Source organism: Eptesicus fuscus, chromosome 11 (genome assembly GCF_027574615.1).
Source record: "Eptesicus fuscus isolate TK198812 chromosome 11, DD_ASM_mEF_20220401, whole genome shotgun sequence".
In the NCBI taxonomy this organism is placed as follows: Eukaryota; Metazoa; Chordata; class Mammalia; order Chiroptera; family Vespertilionidae; genus Eptesicus; species Eptesicus fuscus.
Genome location: NC_072483.1, coordinates 35,016,745 through 35,033,958, shown reverse-complemented (window position 1 = coordinate 35,033,958; position 17,214 = coordinate 35,016,745). Strand labels below are relative to the sequence as shown.

General features: G+C 43.4%; 1 pseudogene; it reads right to left on the bottom strand.

Moving 5' to 3' along the window:
- Positions 1-11,160: 11,160 nt before the first annotated feature.
- LOC103283432 (pre-mRNA-splicing factor SYF1-like) lies at positions 11,161-16,857 on the bottom strand (annotated as a pseudogene).
- Between the last annotated feature and the right edge of the window lie 357 nt (positions 16,858-17,214).

Genomic DNA, 17,214 nt, shown 5'->3' with positions numbered 1-17,214 from the left:
ATCCCACCAGTGCACGAATCCATGCTCCTGGCCTCTAGTATGCATATAAGATCCTTGGTTAATCTCTTCCCACCCTCCCCCACCCCTCTGAGATTCATCAGTCTGTTCCATGTTTCCATGCCTGTGCATTGAGCATCTGTTTTCTGGTGGTCAGTGTGTGTCATAGCTACAGGTTGAATGATCGCTTAGGCTTTTATATATATACTAGTGGCCCAGTGCATGAAATTCATGCATGGGGGGGGGTGTTCCTCAGCCCGGCCTGCACCCTCTCCAATCTGGGACCCCTCAAAGGATGTCCTACTGCCGGTTTACAGGGATTGGTCCTAAACCGGCAGTCGGACATCCCTCTCACAATCTGGGACTGCTGGCTCCAGCAGCTCACCTGCCTGCTTGCTGCCTGATTGCCCCTAACCATTCTGCCTGCCGGCCTGCTCACCTCCAACTGCCCCCCTGCCAGCCAGATCACCCCCAACTGCTCCCTATGCCAGCCTGCTCACCCCCAACTGCCCCCCTGCTGGCCTGCTCACTTCAAACTACCCCCCCACTGTCCTGATCACCTCCAACTGACCCCCACTGACGGCCTACTTACCCCCAACTGACCCCCCTGCTGGTCTGCTTATCCCCAACAGCCTCTGCTGTCCCATTCTGGCCTGATCACTCTCCTGGCGACCCAAGGTCCCAGCCCCTCTTTTTATTCTTTTTCTTTAGCTCCTCCTTGAGCAGAGTCCAGGGCCAGCTGGAAGCAAGTATCTAGGATTTATTTATCTTCTATAATAGAAACTTTGTAGCCTTGAGCAAAGGCCAGGGCTGGCCAGGATGGGCAGGAAGCTTGGCTTCCTCCATTGCCAGAGCAACCCAAGCTCCTGCTTGCTCCAGCTCTGTGGCCAGCTGCCATCTTGATTGGGTTAATTTGCATGCTGGCTCCTAATTGGCTGGTGGGTGTGGCTTGTGGGTGTGGCAGAGTGATGGTTAATTTGCATGTTTCTCTTTTATTAGTGTGGATGTAGATGCTTCAGTGTTACTGAGCTCACTTTATTTGTTTTACATGGCATTTGTATAAGCCATCCTCTCTAAGGGGTCCTTTGTCCTTTCCTTCTAAATTATACTCAGCAAAAAGGCCTTAAAATCTGACTAAACTTTAAATAAGCTGCTTCCTGCCTCTGAACTCCTAACCTAGCTCTTGCATAGGCCTTAACGAAATCCACATGGCCTAACCACAGAGGTCCATTAGCTCCCTTTCTAACCTCAGAGGTCCATTAGCTCCCTTTTTTTAGAGCATTTTACTTTAGAAAATTTGTAATTGCAAATTCTTTCTCAGTTTTTTAAAGGTGTAAATCATTTTAAAATTCTCTTACCAGTTTTATATCATAGAACTGTCTTTCTGAAGGACCTGAGAGCCATTCTTTCTAAATGTAATCACCAAGGAGCCTAACTTCGGTGGGAGTCTTGCTCCCAGTTGAAGTATTGCCTCCTGTTATAAAGATACAAAAAAGTTTACTTTTACTTTGTCTAAGGCCAATTAGTAAATACAGATGGCCTATGATTGCCCACCCCAGCTGTATGAAAATGGCCCCCTGAAAGAGGCTTGGATTCAGTGAAGGAGACCTTCAGACCAGAGCAACCCTGATAGAAGGAAACTAGGGGAGGGAATGGTGGAACAAACACCCTGATCACACTTGCCCATCTCTCATTCTCTGTCTGCCAATGCCCATCTGAAAATCAGAGGTTAATAGAGCCTACTGATGAGGTCATATGGGCCACAGAGCAAGGTAAGCTATTTAATTCACTCATTTATCCACTCATCCCTTTAACAAACATTTTCATATGACAATCATTACTAGTATACTAGGTTCTGGAGATAAAAAAATATATAAAACAGTATTACATTAATAACTGCATTATAATTGCTACTACATAAATATTTCCAAATGCAGTGGAATTCCAGGAAATAAAGTTAAGAAATTAGTGACATTTTTACTACCATTTGAGTGAAGGATTATAGATAAATATATTGGCAGAAAAGAAGTGGAAGCAAGGATTACTAGACATGAGTAGCTCCATGTATCTGGGCTTCATTAATTAGTGAAAGAGATAAAGAATGTTCAAAGACGTTAGTAAAATTATGGACAGATGGATAGCACATCACCATGGAGACCAAAAAAGAAGAGTGTTGCCAGTAGTATCACTCAACATTGTCCTAAATATGGAACCCTCAGAGAAAATCATAACTAAAAATCTACCTTTCAGTTTTGATTGTGAGGAAAGTATTATTGATTGTCTCAAGATTTTCAGGTGGAATATTACAAAGCATTCAGTGTTTATTCAAAGATGGAGGAATATTACATTATTTTTTCCCAAATAATGGGAAAAAATAATGTAATTATTTTACAATATTTTACAATATTTTCCCAATAATGTAAAAATATTACATTATTTTTTCCCAAAATGGTTTGTGATTTTAAAAAAGTGTTAGCTTATGTTGAAATACATTTTCTCATTTCTTTATTTCTTTTTTCTTGAAGAAGAAGAAGAAGACTATAATAATGATGGATTGTATCCTTAGTGCCATCTAAATCTTACTTTTTCTCATCAGAGAAAAGAAAAGGCAGAGATTAAACCATTATTCTCCAAACAGCACATGAGAAGTTCCAACTTAATATTACCAGGTCTAGCCACATAAATGTTGAGCCATATCTACATAAATCCTAAATGTGTGTTTATTTCCCAAAAACTCATATGTAAAGTCAGTATTTTTAATCTATCAGATCATTTAACAAAATATTTTGTCTCTCATATTCTGATTTTAAGTTATAAGTCTTCAATGAAATTTTCTGCTATTATTTAATAGAAAATCATTTTAGGGGCATTTCTAAATAGTATTTATGAGTTATTAATTATAGGTTAAAGTATAAGTACTAAAAGAAGTACTAAAAATTAAGTACTTTAATATTTTTCCTGAAAAATTATATCTGATCTATTCATAAGAGTTGGTAGAACAAATCAAGAGTAAATATGAGGGAAAACAACGTAAGTCTATAAGAGAAGAATGAGGCAATGAATGTTATAAATCCAGATAGAAAGATAGTTTCAGCATATGGAGCAATTAACAAATCAAAGTCCAGATAGATCATGCTAAGAATACAACTTTTACTGACAAAGATAACAAAAACATATCAATCTAACTATTTATGTGAATATTTTTATTTGTCCATAGTTTTGGATCCCATTGTCCATTAAGGCTTTCTACAATTGTAGTAGCCATAGATATTCATTCAGTAAATTTGTATAGGGTTTAACATGTTTGTGGTCACTCAGCTAGTAAGCAGACAATACAGGATTGTTTCCTAGATAGTCCATAGAAACTACAGTGCAGCATTTCACAAGGTAATGTTATTACATATATCTTTTCTCCATTCTAGACTCTAAGCTCCCTAGGCACAAATTTAATTTTTGCACTTATGCATTCTTTTACTAGCTCAATGACTGACAATAAATAAATAAATTGAAATCTAGATATACAGATCACAATATCATAACCAGACTCCATGATATATTTGGTAGCAGTTTATATTATTTCAGAAACACCTATATGTCAATCAGTGGCTTCATGAAAATGCTGACATGCTGAGCAACCACTAAAGGAATGGCCAAGTGTATGCATGAGCCAGAGAATGTCTTAACTTGAGATTGGCAAATTTGCTTTCAAGCTGCCCTAGAGAAATATTAGTCAGAGTCTGAAAAACCAGAAATAGGGAAAATGCCTAGAGATGATAGATGCAAAATGTAGATAGATAATGATGATAGATAGAGATAGATGATAGATAGATAGATAGATAGAGAGATAGAGAGATAGATAGATGATAGATATAGAGTGGTATCAGTGGTCAGAAGCAAACTCAGGAAACAGTCAACTGATATAAGATAAAAAGAGGCAACTTGAAGTCATGAATTCATAGGTGAGGAAAGTTATTACATAATGCCAGTAGATACAGGCTATATAGAAATTATTGTTTCTTCAATCTTTTCTAAATGTGGGCAGTCCTGCCTATGAGTAGAAGGCAAATCTAAACAACTGCAGAATCAAGAGTAGCAGTTTTATTTCTCTTTCAGGAAAGTAGACAGATATAGGATTATAAGAACATTTCAATATGGAAAATTATAAAAACCAATGTTTCATTGCTCACTTGCAACAAGCAGCTCATACTCTTATGAAATTAGATTTTAAAATTTGTCACAAGAGTAATAATCAAGGGTGCAGTAACTGAGTGTCTTTATTTAAGTGAATTTCTATCCATTTGTCATTTTCTTGAATCAGGCTTTGGGTAGATATTAATATACACTATTTCATATCTGAGTGAAACCTTTCTACCTTATTTCTCCCTTATTAAAAGAAGTTTGGCATTCTTAGAAGATGCCATAAGGGCAAATAACTAGTTTTTAAAATGCAGTTTTCATCTAAGGTTATAAATCTTGCAAAATCTATACTAATAAATGGTAATATGCTAATTAGATTGGATAGACTGGATGTCCTTCCTGACAAAGCCGATCCTGGGCACATAGTATATGTAGTGTTCAGTACCATCTGTGGTTTCAGACATCCACTGGGGTCATGGAATGTATCCCCTGCAGATACAGGGGGAACCACCACAGACCAGCAAAATTACAGACAGGAGCAAACATTCTGAACAAACCTTGGTGTCTATTAGGCACATTTTTCTTCCTACCCAGACCATTGGGGTGAGAAATTATAAGTAAAAGCTGAAATCTATAACATATTGGACCACAAACAATACTGATTTCAGACCTAAAGACATTGTTAAAGCAGAGTAGTATAAGGTTCACAAAAGTATCCTTCCTAACTTCATCATTGTTCTGTCAGATGCCAACCTGCTTTGGAACTGGCATCAGTGTAAGCATTTCTATCAATACTGATGGCTGAAAGAAAATGGAGCAGCGTGTTAAGGGGCCTGGAACAGCAACAGTGGTGCCTGCAGTGAGGAACCATGAAGAACCCTGTGAGTGAAACCCCAGGAGGCACTACACTTCCTAGTCTTCCTTCAGAACAAGCCATGCCCACCAGCCAATCAGGAGCGAGTATGCACATTAATCCAACCAAGATGGTTGCATCAATGAAGAGAGCAGGAGGCTTGGGTTTCCCCGGCAATGGAGGAAGCCAAGCTTTCCGCCTGCCCTGGTGTGCCTTGGCCTCCGCTTAAGGCTACAAAGTTTCAATTATAGAAGATAAATAAATCCCAACAAAAATGGCAGCAGCCACGGAGCTGGAGAGGGCAGGAGGTTTGAGTTGCCCCCAGTGATGGAGGAAGCCAAGTTTCCACTTCCACCATCGCTGGGGGCAACTCGGACATTCCTCTCACAATCCAGGACCACTGGCTCCTAACTGCTCACCTGCCTGCTGGCCTAACTGCCCCTTACTGCCTCCCCTGCCAGCCTGGCCACCCCCAACTGCCCCCCCACCAGCCTGGTCGCCCTCAACTGCACCCCTTGCCAGCCTGGTTGCCCCCAACTGTCCCCCTGCTGGCCTGGTCACCCCCAACTGCCCCCCTGCTAGCCTGGTTACCCCTAACTACCCTCCCCTGCCAGTCTGGTCACCCCTAACTGCCTGGTCACCCCAACTGCCTCCCTGCTGTCCTGGTCACCCCCAACTGCCCCCCTGCCAGCCTGGTTGCCCCCAACTGGCCCCCCCTTCTGGCCTGGTCACCCCCAACTGCCCCCCTGCCAGCCTGGTTGCCCCCAACTCTCCCCCCGCCCATGCCGGCCTGGTTGCCCCATACAGCCTGCTTGTTCAGTCATTTTTTTCGTCCTTCACTAAACCCCTTCTGGCCTGGTCGCCCCATGCAGCCTCCTGTTTGATCATTACTATTACTGTGACAGTGTCCCGGACAATTTTCATATTCCTCTATTATTAGTATAGATTAGTTTAGTCAGTATAGATAGTTGATTTGGGCTTTCTCCTATTGTACAAAGTATTGTTCACTTTTAAAAAATACAGTCTAGAGAACATGGAAAATTTAGATTTTACTCCCTTTGGTGACACCAAAGTGTCAAAATTTATGCAAAGTAGTATCAAAGCTATAGCCACAAAGATATAGGTAGAGACTTGGGAGATGTTTATTCTGAAAGCTTGAAATCAATTAGGGAAATAAAGTTTTTGGTTTTGTTTATTTGTCTTTACCCTTCAGTGGCTGACCAAGAGGATTCCATTCTCCAATGTGACTTCCCCTACACACCAGTTTTCTTTTGGGATAACTGCTCTCTGCAGGCTCATAACTGATTCCAAGATTTGAGACATATTACATTTCTATTCTGTGCCTGTCCACTTTTCTGAGTTCTTTTCTCTCACACTCTTGCCTGTTAATCTCTTAAGACTGCCCTCTGATCAATAGTCTTTGTACAGCTGGAGTATGGACAAGTGTGGGCTCTTCTTATTTCCTGTCCAGTGAGAGCATCTGAATTTATGTAAACCTAGACGCTTTGGCTCCTCCAGCATTCCATATCATTGTTTCCAATTCTCATTAGTAATTTCCTGTTTTCATCAACCAGTTTAAAATATGCAGCAATAGAAATTTTCAAGTTACATAATTAAAGATTCATTTATACATTTGACAATCTTATATCTGGTACGTTTTTAGTAATGTAATAGAGATACAGTGATCTATTACATTGCATATTCTATTAGAGACATTGTAACTTTTAGTGTGTTTTGAGAAAAATTGAGAAGTACTGTAAAAAACATTAGGAGTTTTCTGAAATCCAGAGAAAGTTTTTTGTAACTTCTTCAATCAATAACAAATTGAAGTTAATTTGAGGTATTACTTTAAGGTCTTTTCCATCGTTCTTTGTTTAAATCACTTGCAAGAGAGAGATCAAGAGGGCACTTGAGCTCAAGCCACATCTGGCTTTGTCAGGCTAGGGGAATGGTGCAGAGAGCCAGGAGGATTAGGCTGTGGGAAGGGCAGGCATCAGGTGCCGTTTCCTGTTTTAACAGTTAATAATTACATTGAGGAATTTTGCTCACACTTCTGTTGTATTCTAATTATTTATAGTTCAGTTCCCCAGCTGCGTCATACCACTTTCTGCCTCAGGTCTCTGGAGATATCTGACAGCAGCTGTTAGGGGACAGTGACTTCAGATTATGGACTGGGCTACATTTAAAGTGTTCATGTTGCAGAACATATTATGTTGGTTTCTCCTTCCTCTAGTGGCAAGAAAACTTCTTTGGCCTTATTGATCATTCTCAAGCGATTCCGAAGGGTAATGCTCAATAGATAGCTTGAAGGGAAAAAAAAAATGGCAAAGAAAAGGTATTACAAAATTCAAGAAGCCTTCTGCTTATATTGCTTGACATGATATATTCAAATGCAGTTGTAATTGTTACTTAAGGGACAATATTCCTGAAAAAAGTTAAGAGTTCTTCAATATATGTGGCTTCTGTCAACTTTGTGTGTTTATCATTCATATGCACATTAAATTCATTCATATAAGTTACTAAAATATTATTTCTTGTCAAAATTATTCTGAAGCCATAATGATTTGTTTAAAGGGCTATAAGTAGAATTAAGTAAGCAATGCTGTTTGAAACTGAAACTGCAAGATAATTATAGCCCAATAACTGAATCACAAATAATCTCATTTCAAGAGCTTCTAAATACATTCTTATTATATCTTTTCAAAATGTGTGTCACCTGACATAATTTTGATAATAAAGCTCCTGATTACAATTATGGGTATTTTAAAAGAAAATAATTTGATGAATTCATTTTTTGTAGGAATATGTAAAAATTTTAAATTTGGTAATGTTTAAAAATGAGGAAAGCAAAACTGAACATATTGAAATAATATCTAATTTTCTATGAATTGGCCACTCTTCTCATTTGCTTTGTGAATTCAAAGAAGTTGTGATTAGCAAAAGTATATCTGTATTTTGTTTAGTAAAATTGTCTTTTGTTTGGAAAATATTTGTGAACCAGACTAGAAGAAAAAATCTTCTTTTACTTATGATCTAAGTATAGGCCAAGAATAGCATTAAAAGAAGAAGCAAGCATATTTCTATCACACTGGAATCTACAGCATGTGGTCATGAGCAAGAGTCACAATAAAGATTTGAAGGACCTTACCATGATACTATGTGAGAGAGATACAGCCAGCCATTGCTGGTTTGAAGATGAAAGGGACCACAAACAAAAAAATCTGGGTAGCCTCTAAAAGCTAGGAAAAGTGAGAAAACATTTCCCCCTAGACATTCCTAAGAAGAAATACAGTACTGCCAACATCTTTATTTTATAACACAAATGTCTGTCTTAAATAAAAAAATTTAAATCTTCATAAAAATTTTCATGAATACACCAGCAATATTTTCTTGCCAAAATTTATCCTGACATCATTTAAGCTTCCATTTTTACTTCTTTTTTCCCTCCAAAAAATCACAGTAAGTTGTGATGGAACTAGTGGAGAAAGATAATTTTAGACACTATATTTATTTTAATATTTTTGCTTCATCAAAAGCTTTTTAAATAAGTCAATATGTCCATGGTTAGTAATTTGAAGAAGCTCTTAATAATCAGACTACAGATGACTGCACACTTTTATAAAAAATGAATTATTAGACAAATTGAAAAATGAAGAAAGCTACACATAGGTTTAATTTATTCATTTTTGATACAGGCCTATGGAGCAGAAAAGACAAATTATAATTTCTAATAAATGGTAGCAATGTGTAATATTTTCCAGAAATGATGACTAAATGACTCTGTGCACTGCAGAATATATATTAACATGTCAGGTGTTGCATAGGCTGTTAGTATAAAGAGATATAGTAAGTGTCTCTGTGTGTGAAGAACAGATAGAGATTAATTAATGTGGATGTCTCGTTCACACTAAAATATTGAAAATGATTTATTTTATTTAAAAATATATTTGTATCTAAAAGTGACATTTATCTTTCATCCACACCAGAATCAATGTTATGACCTGTCTTAAGAGAAATACATTCAATAATCATGCCAAATATGTGATCACATCAATGTTTTATGAGATAAAAATATTTTGTTAAATGAGTTGGAAGCATAATACCAAGTAAAAATAAAGTATTTCCTGCTAATGGGCAATGTTTATCAAGAAGTGTAATAAGTTAAAATCATAGACTTGACATTGTAAAAAATATAACAATATAGACTATATGTCCCAAGCCCTTAAAGTTTATAATCAACTGAAAAACATTTTCACTTTAAAAATATTTTCACATTAAAGATAAAATAAATTAAAAAATTTGTTACAAACTCGGTCATGTTTATTTGCAAAATGAATTTCTATGATATCACAATAAGGTTATTGAAGTAAGCATTTCATTCCTAGAATTAATCTACCTAAAATGCAAATAAAATTTCAATTGAATAAAATTAATATTTCTATTGCTATAGAAAACTTGTCATACATCTTTTTTTACAGTTTTTCAGTTTTTTTTTTTCTTTTCTAAAGAAACACATTTCAAGTAATGCTAGTTTAACCAATGGAGAAAATACTTCTATCAAAACATACAATTTCTATTACAGACTAGGAGGCTAATATTAAAAAAAAAATAGTTGTAGGCCAAAATGTTTGCTTATATGAATGACAGGCATCATATGATCCCTTTGAAGCACAAAAGCATCGGATGAAATCTTGCGCTCGATCCGTGACCTTCTTCATTTGTAAGATTTTAATAAATTCATAGAGCTTGACAGCCAGTTAGTCTTTAGAAGGTATATCTATGCTTCTTAATCCAGATTTCCAGATGTGGAAACCACATAATTCAGAATCTCAAGTGGGATTTATGCCTCACCATGTACCTATCCAGTGTTTCCCAGAAGCTTAAGAAACCGGTCTGTCGGGAGTGGCGTTTGTAATAGCTGAGCTCTAACACTGTTAGGTCCCACTTCTGCATGTTGGGGTCTAGAGGAACCTCATCATATTTGAGATGGAAGGCTTTCATTTTAGCAAACACGTCAACTGGTGAGCCATCAGGCAAAAGCCATGGCCACCGTTTGAACTGCCACGCGGGGACCCTGCACGAAGACGGCCACGACCCGGTGCCAGTCCTGAGGCCTGAGTTTCAGAGGCTGGCCTACGACCCTGTAGGGAGCCGTGAGGCTGACCAGTGCCCTCGGCTGCATCTGGTCTTTTCTCTGTACCAGAGTTTCATTTTCCCTGTGGCTGCCCTGTTTCTTCTTTTCATCCGATGGGACAAACGTCAGGTCCTGCAGAAGGTCCTTTGCAGCCAGCATGGCTTAAAGAGGTGGTGGTGGCAGGGATTATGATAACAGGTGTTCCAGAACCATTCTTGTGATGAGGGGGAGAAACTGGCTGCACCTAGGAGTCTGAGTCTGCAGGGCCGCGGCACCCTCCGTCACAAACTTCAGCGTCATCCCGTGGTAGGTGCCCGACGTGTCAATTTTGAAGCCTTCCGTTTCTTTTTCTTTGAATCGTTCCTGGACATACCTGTTGCAGGCAGCGGGGATAGGCTGTTTGGTTCACAATGTGGGAGCCACAGGGGCTGCATTTGGGGCCGGTCGCTGTTCAGGCGCTCGGCCTTCTCCTCTGGCTTCCACAGACTGAAGAACTGCACAGATATCCTTGGAAAGGTCTTTCCGTGCTCTGTAGGATAGTAGTCTATGTCCTCCACACTCTCTCTCTGCTGACAACACCCCGTCACATCTACCTCAGCGCCCACAAAACTCTTCTGTTTGAGAGCGCTTATGTGATCACCTAAGTCAGTCTTGATGGTGGATCTTTTCTTAGCCATACTTTTGGCTTTGATTGCAGCAACTTTTTCCACTGACTTCGCTTCAGACAAAGACCTAATCTGTCCAGTCTGTACAATCCCTTCTTTGTGACCCTCCAAGCGGACAGCCCATCTCTCTTTATCAAGGCACACACACTCTTCGTCCTCAATGCCTGGTTTCTTTGCTTCTGCTAAAACTTCATCTGTAGCTCATTTGACTTGAGTAGATTGCTGAAGCCCTATTTCTGGAGGGGCGCTTCGGTCTATACTTGCCAACATTGATGCTTTACCACTGAGATATCCAAGTAGATATTCTCCTCCCCCCCCCCCCCCATACAAACAGGCTTCATTCAGCTGGAGGGCGGGGGAGGGGGCAGTGGGCATCAGTCTTCCTTCAGGCTCCCAAACACAGCAGCCAGCACTCTTTGCTGCTCCAGCTGCACCTCATAGGGCTCCAGGTCCATCTCGTCCTTCGTCCTCATCCTCCCCCAGTTCCATCTCCTCGGGGTTGGCCTGCTGCGCTAGCTCAGCCAGTTCCTCCCGGGAGGTATCGCTCCTCACGAACAGGATCTTGCTCTGGGCCCGTGCGGGCTGGTCCTGCTCGGCCTAGGCTGCCAGCCGCTCTGCCCGCTGCTCTAGCAGCTTCATGTCATCCACACCCCTCTGCCCGGGGGCAAGGTCAGACCCAGGGCCTGTAGCACTGCCCGACACCTTGAGCATCCGCGAGGCCATGCAGTTGACCTGTGTATTGTAAGCGGCCTGCACGCCTCGTTAGATAGCAGCATCTCCCCGATGGTGTCCTTATTGCCAAGCCGTACCTCGAAGTCCTTCCAAGTTTGCCAGAAGGCCCCCGTCGTCCGAGGGTCACAGATCTGGGAGCAGAAGCTGTAGATGGCCCAGGAGCGGTCAGTGTCTCCAAGCTCGCGCTCCAGGTCCGCAAACCGCAGGCACATCTCCCGGGCGTGCTCATCAGGCAGCACCTCGATGGCCCCGGGGTAGATGCCACGGGTGTGGGTGACTCCTGCTCAAAGAGGTCCCACGCCCGCTCCAGCTTGCGGCCCCCGAAGTGGGTGATGAATTGGGTCAGATGGGTGCTCCAGATGTCAGGCACATTGGGCCACCTGAACAGCAAGATGCTCGTCCCCCTGAAGCTCTCCTCCAAGTACTTGTGCTCCTCCAGGAACATGGTGTAGTTGAGGACGATCTGGGGGGTAGCGATGCTCAGGTCCAGAATACGGTCATACACGCACGGCCTTGGTGACTGAAAGGTGCCGACGCCTTCCTCCAGGTCAGCGAGCGTGGACCACACCTTTCCTGACTTGTACACACGGTTCCGCACGGGCTCCGAGCCATCAAAATACTCAGCAGCCGCAAGGCCTGGTCCTAATTCTCGTGCCGGAGCTCCAGCTCACCCCACTCGCACCACACACTCGCCAGGTCACCCACTCGCTTGACGCTCACCCTGGTGGCCTTCTCCAGGATGATGCGGGCATCCTCCAGCTGCCCGTTGTCCTCAGGAAACTTGGCAAACGCAGCCCACAGCGTGTGGGGTTTGCCCGCAGCCTTGAAGGGGTCCGCCGTCTGCACAGCCTCCGTGTGCGTGTTGATGATCCCCCGGGGGCGGCCCCGGGGCAGGGCCACACGCCGGGGCCACTCCTGTACACGGTGCGGGTTCTGGCGCAGCAAGACGCTGCTGAGGAGCAGGGGCCGCCGGCTGATCAGCTGCTCGGAGCCGGCCGGGCGCAGTTCCAAGTCCACGTCAGCCTCTTCTTCCCGCCCCAGCTGTGAGGTGGTCTCCATCTCCGCGGCCATCGTGCTCTCCTCGAACGGGGCGTAGCTGTCAAACACCTGGGGGAAGTCCCGCACGGTCATCCCGGTCCGGATGGCCTCCTCCTGCACGTCCCGCGCCTTCTCACCATGGCCAGGGCGGGTGTGGTGGTTGGCCAGGGAGCAGCAGAGCTGGCCCAGCTGGTCTGTGAAGCGGGTGAGGCCCCCTCGGATGATGGCGTCCACGTTGAGCGACGGCACCTTGTCCTCCGGGTTCTGGGAGATGAGCTCCCAGAGCTCCTGCCGCAGCCGGAAGTTGGACTTTGCCCGCCTTGGACACGAAGCGCTCATCATCCGCCACGGCGGCCAGGCGCTGTGCAGCCTCGTCCAGCAGGTTACTGGACTTGAAGCCCGCGGTGTACCCCTCTGCGCTCTCGGGGCTCAGCTGGAGGACGCGCCGGTGGCCCCGCACGGCCGTCTCGGGCGGTGGGGGTGAACGCAGGAGGCGCAGGTGCAGAGGCCAAATGCGAGAGTGCTGTGCGATGGGCAGCGCCCGGAGGGCACGGTGGAAAGTGCGGCGGGCGCGAGTGACACGGCCCTGGTCCACCAAGAGCTGACAATAGCCTCGCCACAGGCGTGGCATCTTGTGCACGGACACCAAGGCCCGCCCGTGGCAGTTGCTGGCGTCTTCGTAGGCGGGATCCGTCACCCAGCGATGCTTCACCTGTGCGGGGCGCGCCTGCAGGTAGCGGTCCCAGAGTCTGGAGCTGCAGGGCAGCCGCTCAGCGCTCGCTCCAACAGCCGATGGAGCCTGGGCTCCGGGCCCCCTGCTTGAACTCGATGTGGTGGAGCCAGCATTTGACAGAGAACTGGTTCCGCATCATTTCCTCCTCGTAGGGGAGGTCTTCTTGGTCAAAGACCAGGGCCGGCCGCTCCTGGCCCCCAGAGTGGTGCCATCACCACCGTTTTGCCAGCTCCCCCAAGTAGATCTTTTCGGTCAGGTCTTCCAACCACAGGAATATTTTCAGTGGCTGCGCTGCGCCGTCGGACATAAACAGGATGAGAAAGTTGCACATTACGAGGTAGAAATAAGAGAGAATCAGTGTGTCCTACTCCCTGCGTTGGCCTTCCTTCCCACACCACGGACTGAGTCTTCCCGTCCTTGGGCCCGGAGAACTCGCAGCGGAAGATGACTTCGGCCCCCTTCACCAAGATCTCCTTCTGGATGTTGTGCTGTCGCAGGAAGCCGAGCAAGTCCTGGATCTGCCGCCCCCTCCCGCACCGCAGCCGCCGCAGCCGCAGCCACCTCCTCCTGGAGTCACTGGGCCGCCTGTGCTGCTGCTGCCGCTGCGGCTGCCTCCTCGCCTCGCTGGGTCACCGCCACTGCCGCTGCCTATGCCCGCAACCACCCTGCAGCTTATTTGTATACATTTGAAATGAAGGAGGGAATGTAAAGAAGATCACATGAAGGTGGGAGAAAACAAGACAGGGATTGCATTATAGGATTCTGTGCTCTCTGCCCAGACAGGCGTGGCTCCGTGATGGAGCATCGACCTATGAACCACGGTTCCATTCTGGTCAGGGCACAGGCCTGGGTTGTGGGCTCGATCCCCAGTAGGGCGTGTGCAGGAGGCAGCGGATCAATGGTTCTCTCTCATCATTGATGTTTCTATCTCTCTTTCCCTCTCCCTTCCTCTCTGAAATCAATCTTACCTTATAATAGACAAATATGCAAATTGACCGCACCTTCGCTACACCCAAGCCATGCCCACCAACCACGCCCACCAGGAAACCGTTGCAGGGACATTGGGGTGTGGCGGAGCCCAAGGCCGGGAAAGCCACCCGAGGCTTTCCTGGCCTTGGGCACCAGCGGGGAGCCTGCGCCGATCGCAGGAAACCACTGGGGGTCGGCTCCTGCAATCGGTAGCAGGGACGCAGGGTGCGGCCGAGCCCAAGGCCACCGCCCGGGGCCAAGCCCGACCCTGAAAGAAGGCAGAAGGTGGTGGCCACAGCCAAGGCCTGGGTCCCCGGTGCCGGCAGAAAACTGGTACAGGCAGCCAGGTGAATGAAGGTCTATTGCACGAATCTTCATGCAAATGGGCTACTAGTAAAAATATACTTAAAAAAAAAAAGATTATGTGCTTTCTTAAGAGTGGTTGCTTCCAAGGAGTCTGAAAAAAAAAGAGGATTACTCTGGCATTTCAAAGGTGTGTTAACCTAGATGCACAAGAACAATGAACAGGGCTTGCTTAAGGCAAAGATAAATATTTTCCTACAGATTTAGGCCTGGGACGTGACTGCCCAGGCACTATTTAAGTTTCTTCCTTACTGAGAAATAATCATCTGTGGACAAAATTGATACATACTTCTGACCTTAGAGAGTTAGCATTATTATAAAACAATAAATATAATAAGTATACAGGGTGGGGCAAAAGTAGGTTTACAGTTGTGAGTACATGAACAGAATTTATTTTGTATTATTATTTGTTAATTATTATGTTGTTTTCCATACAAACAATGGTAAGCCTGCCTTTGCCCTGTATAATATTTTAGGAGATAAATATTATGGGAAAAAGATAGACTAAAGTGGGACAGGATTAGGGATGAATGGAACTGGCACATATAGGATAATCCGAGTAGAAAACTTTGAGGTGACATTTGGTCAATTCCATGCAGATATCTGGAGGAAGAACATCTCAGGCAGAGAGAATAGCCAGTGCAAATTCCCTAAAGCGGTAGACTGCATGTTACTCAAAGAAAGAGCAAGGGAGTGGTGTGACTGGTCTGTAGTGAAAGAAGTGTGCCTGCAAAAAAGAAATCAGACAAATAAAAGGAAAGGGGAAACAACCCATTCTGTAGGACCTTGGAGGCACGTGTACAGACCTTGACTTCCTTAAATTATTTGATCCATATTTTGAACAATCACTGTCACTTAAGGAGCTAGAGAAGGGGTTCTAGTTAAGCAGCTACGGCAGTTATTCACTCAAACTTGGGTGGGTGGCTGAGACAAGATGTAGTGGAGTTCATGACGAGAGTGGCTGGATGTGAGATACCTTGAAGGAGAACAAAGAACATTTTCTGAAAGAATGGATGATTCTGAAGATTTGGCTAGAGCAATTACAGTTGCCACAACTGACTTCATCAGACTCCCTGTGGTCCTGCCACAGGTTTGTGAGGAAAGCTCCAGTGGCGTTCCTGGGTGTTTAGCTGGAGATATTTGCTAGAATTATGTTACAATGCCATATAGGAAGTTAGATATGAGATTTCTAATGTAGATGTAATTTTCATATTCAAAGCATATTGTTTATAATATTCTACAGATATGTAATTCCGTAGTGAGCTTGCATATTTATATCTTTTTAGAAAAAGACATAATCAACAGTTGACACAGTGATAAAATGAGCATTGAAAATAAAAAAGAAAGTTGTTCTTAAGAGCATTGAAATAAATAGTTAATACAACTCTCTAGAAGTTCTTTCAAATTCCAATTTTAAGTCAGATAAAAAATATGATTGGATATGTCTGGAACACAGCAACTAATATCTCACTAGTGAGTGTGAAGGGCCTGAGGAAAGAGTAGACTGATAGGCATGGAAAACTCTCACTTTGTCAAGAGATGTATCAACTTCTTTCTCTTCTGTAATATAAATGAAATTGACAACCAAGAGAATAAAAATAATTTAGAGCATATGTGTTTGAAAGATGAGTGTGAAGCTAGGCAGAGCTCTAGGACAACTTTGGAGTACATTAAAAAAAAATTGATCAAGAAAATGAGTGTGTGTCATGCAATCTGAAATGCCTAGATTTGAGCTCTTTAAGTGAAATTATTTTTGCTCTAAGAAAATTCACTCTTATGTGGGTGAAATAGAGTTCTAAGAATATTTTCTTAACAATTAACAGTTGAGATTGTATATGTGTTTTTTATATCTGTGTGTATGTCAGTGTGTGTGTGTGTGAGAGAGAGAAAGAGAGGAAAAGGGAAAGGGGAAGAGAAAGACAATGAACCATAGAAATCTAAACTGAAAACACCAAAACACACTTTTTTCTATTTAAATAAATTAATTCAAATTCTATAAATTTTCTATGTGATGCCTTGCTGGTGTTTCTTAACTTAAAACTTCTTCTTTCTTTTTTTAATGCATTCTGAAAAGACACTCATTCAAATAAAATAATCTACATAAAATTCTGAGGAAAATTATCTGCACATTGTAACATCATATTCCTTAATGATGAAGATAAATGAGATTTTTGTAGAAAGCAGTGTTATACAGAAGAAAAGTACTGCCGTAAGAATTTACCTCTTGTTTAGACATTTCAGGGTTTTTCTGACATTTGAGCTAGTGCTCAGTACTATGGTAGGTCATTGAGCAGGTGTGGATGACAGTGTTGAGCTTGCTCCTAGGTTACTTTTGAAAGGCACCATTATTTTCCTCATGGCTTAACTTATTTCTACACAATTGGTTCCAAAATCATCTTTGTTTATTATTTTTACTAGTGGCCCAGTGCATGAAATTCGTGCATGGGAGGGAGGGTGTCCCTCAGCCCGGCCTGCACCCTCTCCAATCTGGGACCCCTCAGATATCCCTCTCACAATCCAGGACTGCTGGCTCCTAACCACTCACCTGCCTGCCTGCCTCATCGCCCCTAACCACTCTGCCTGCTGGCCTGAT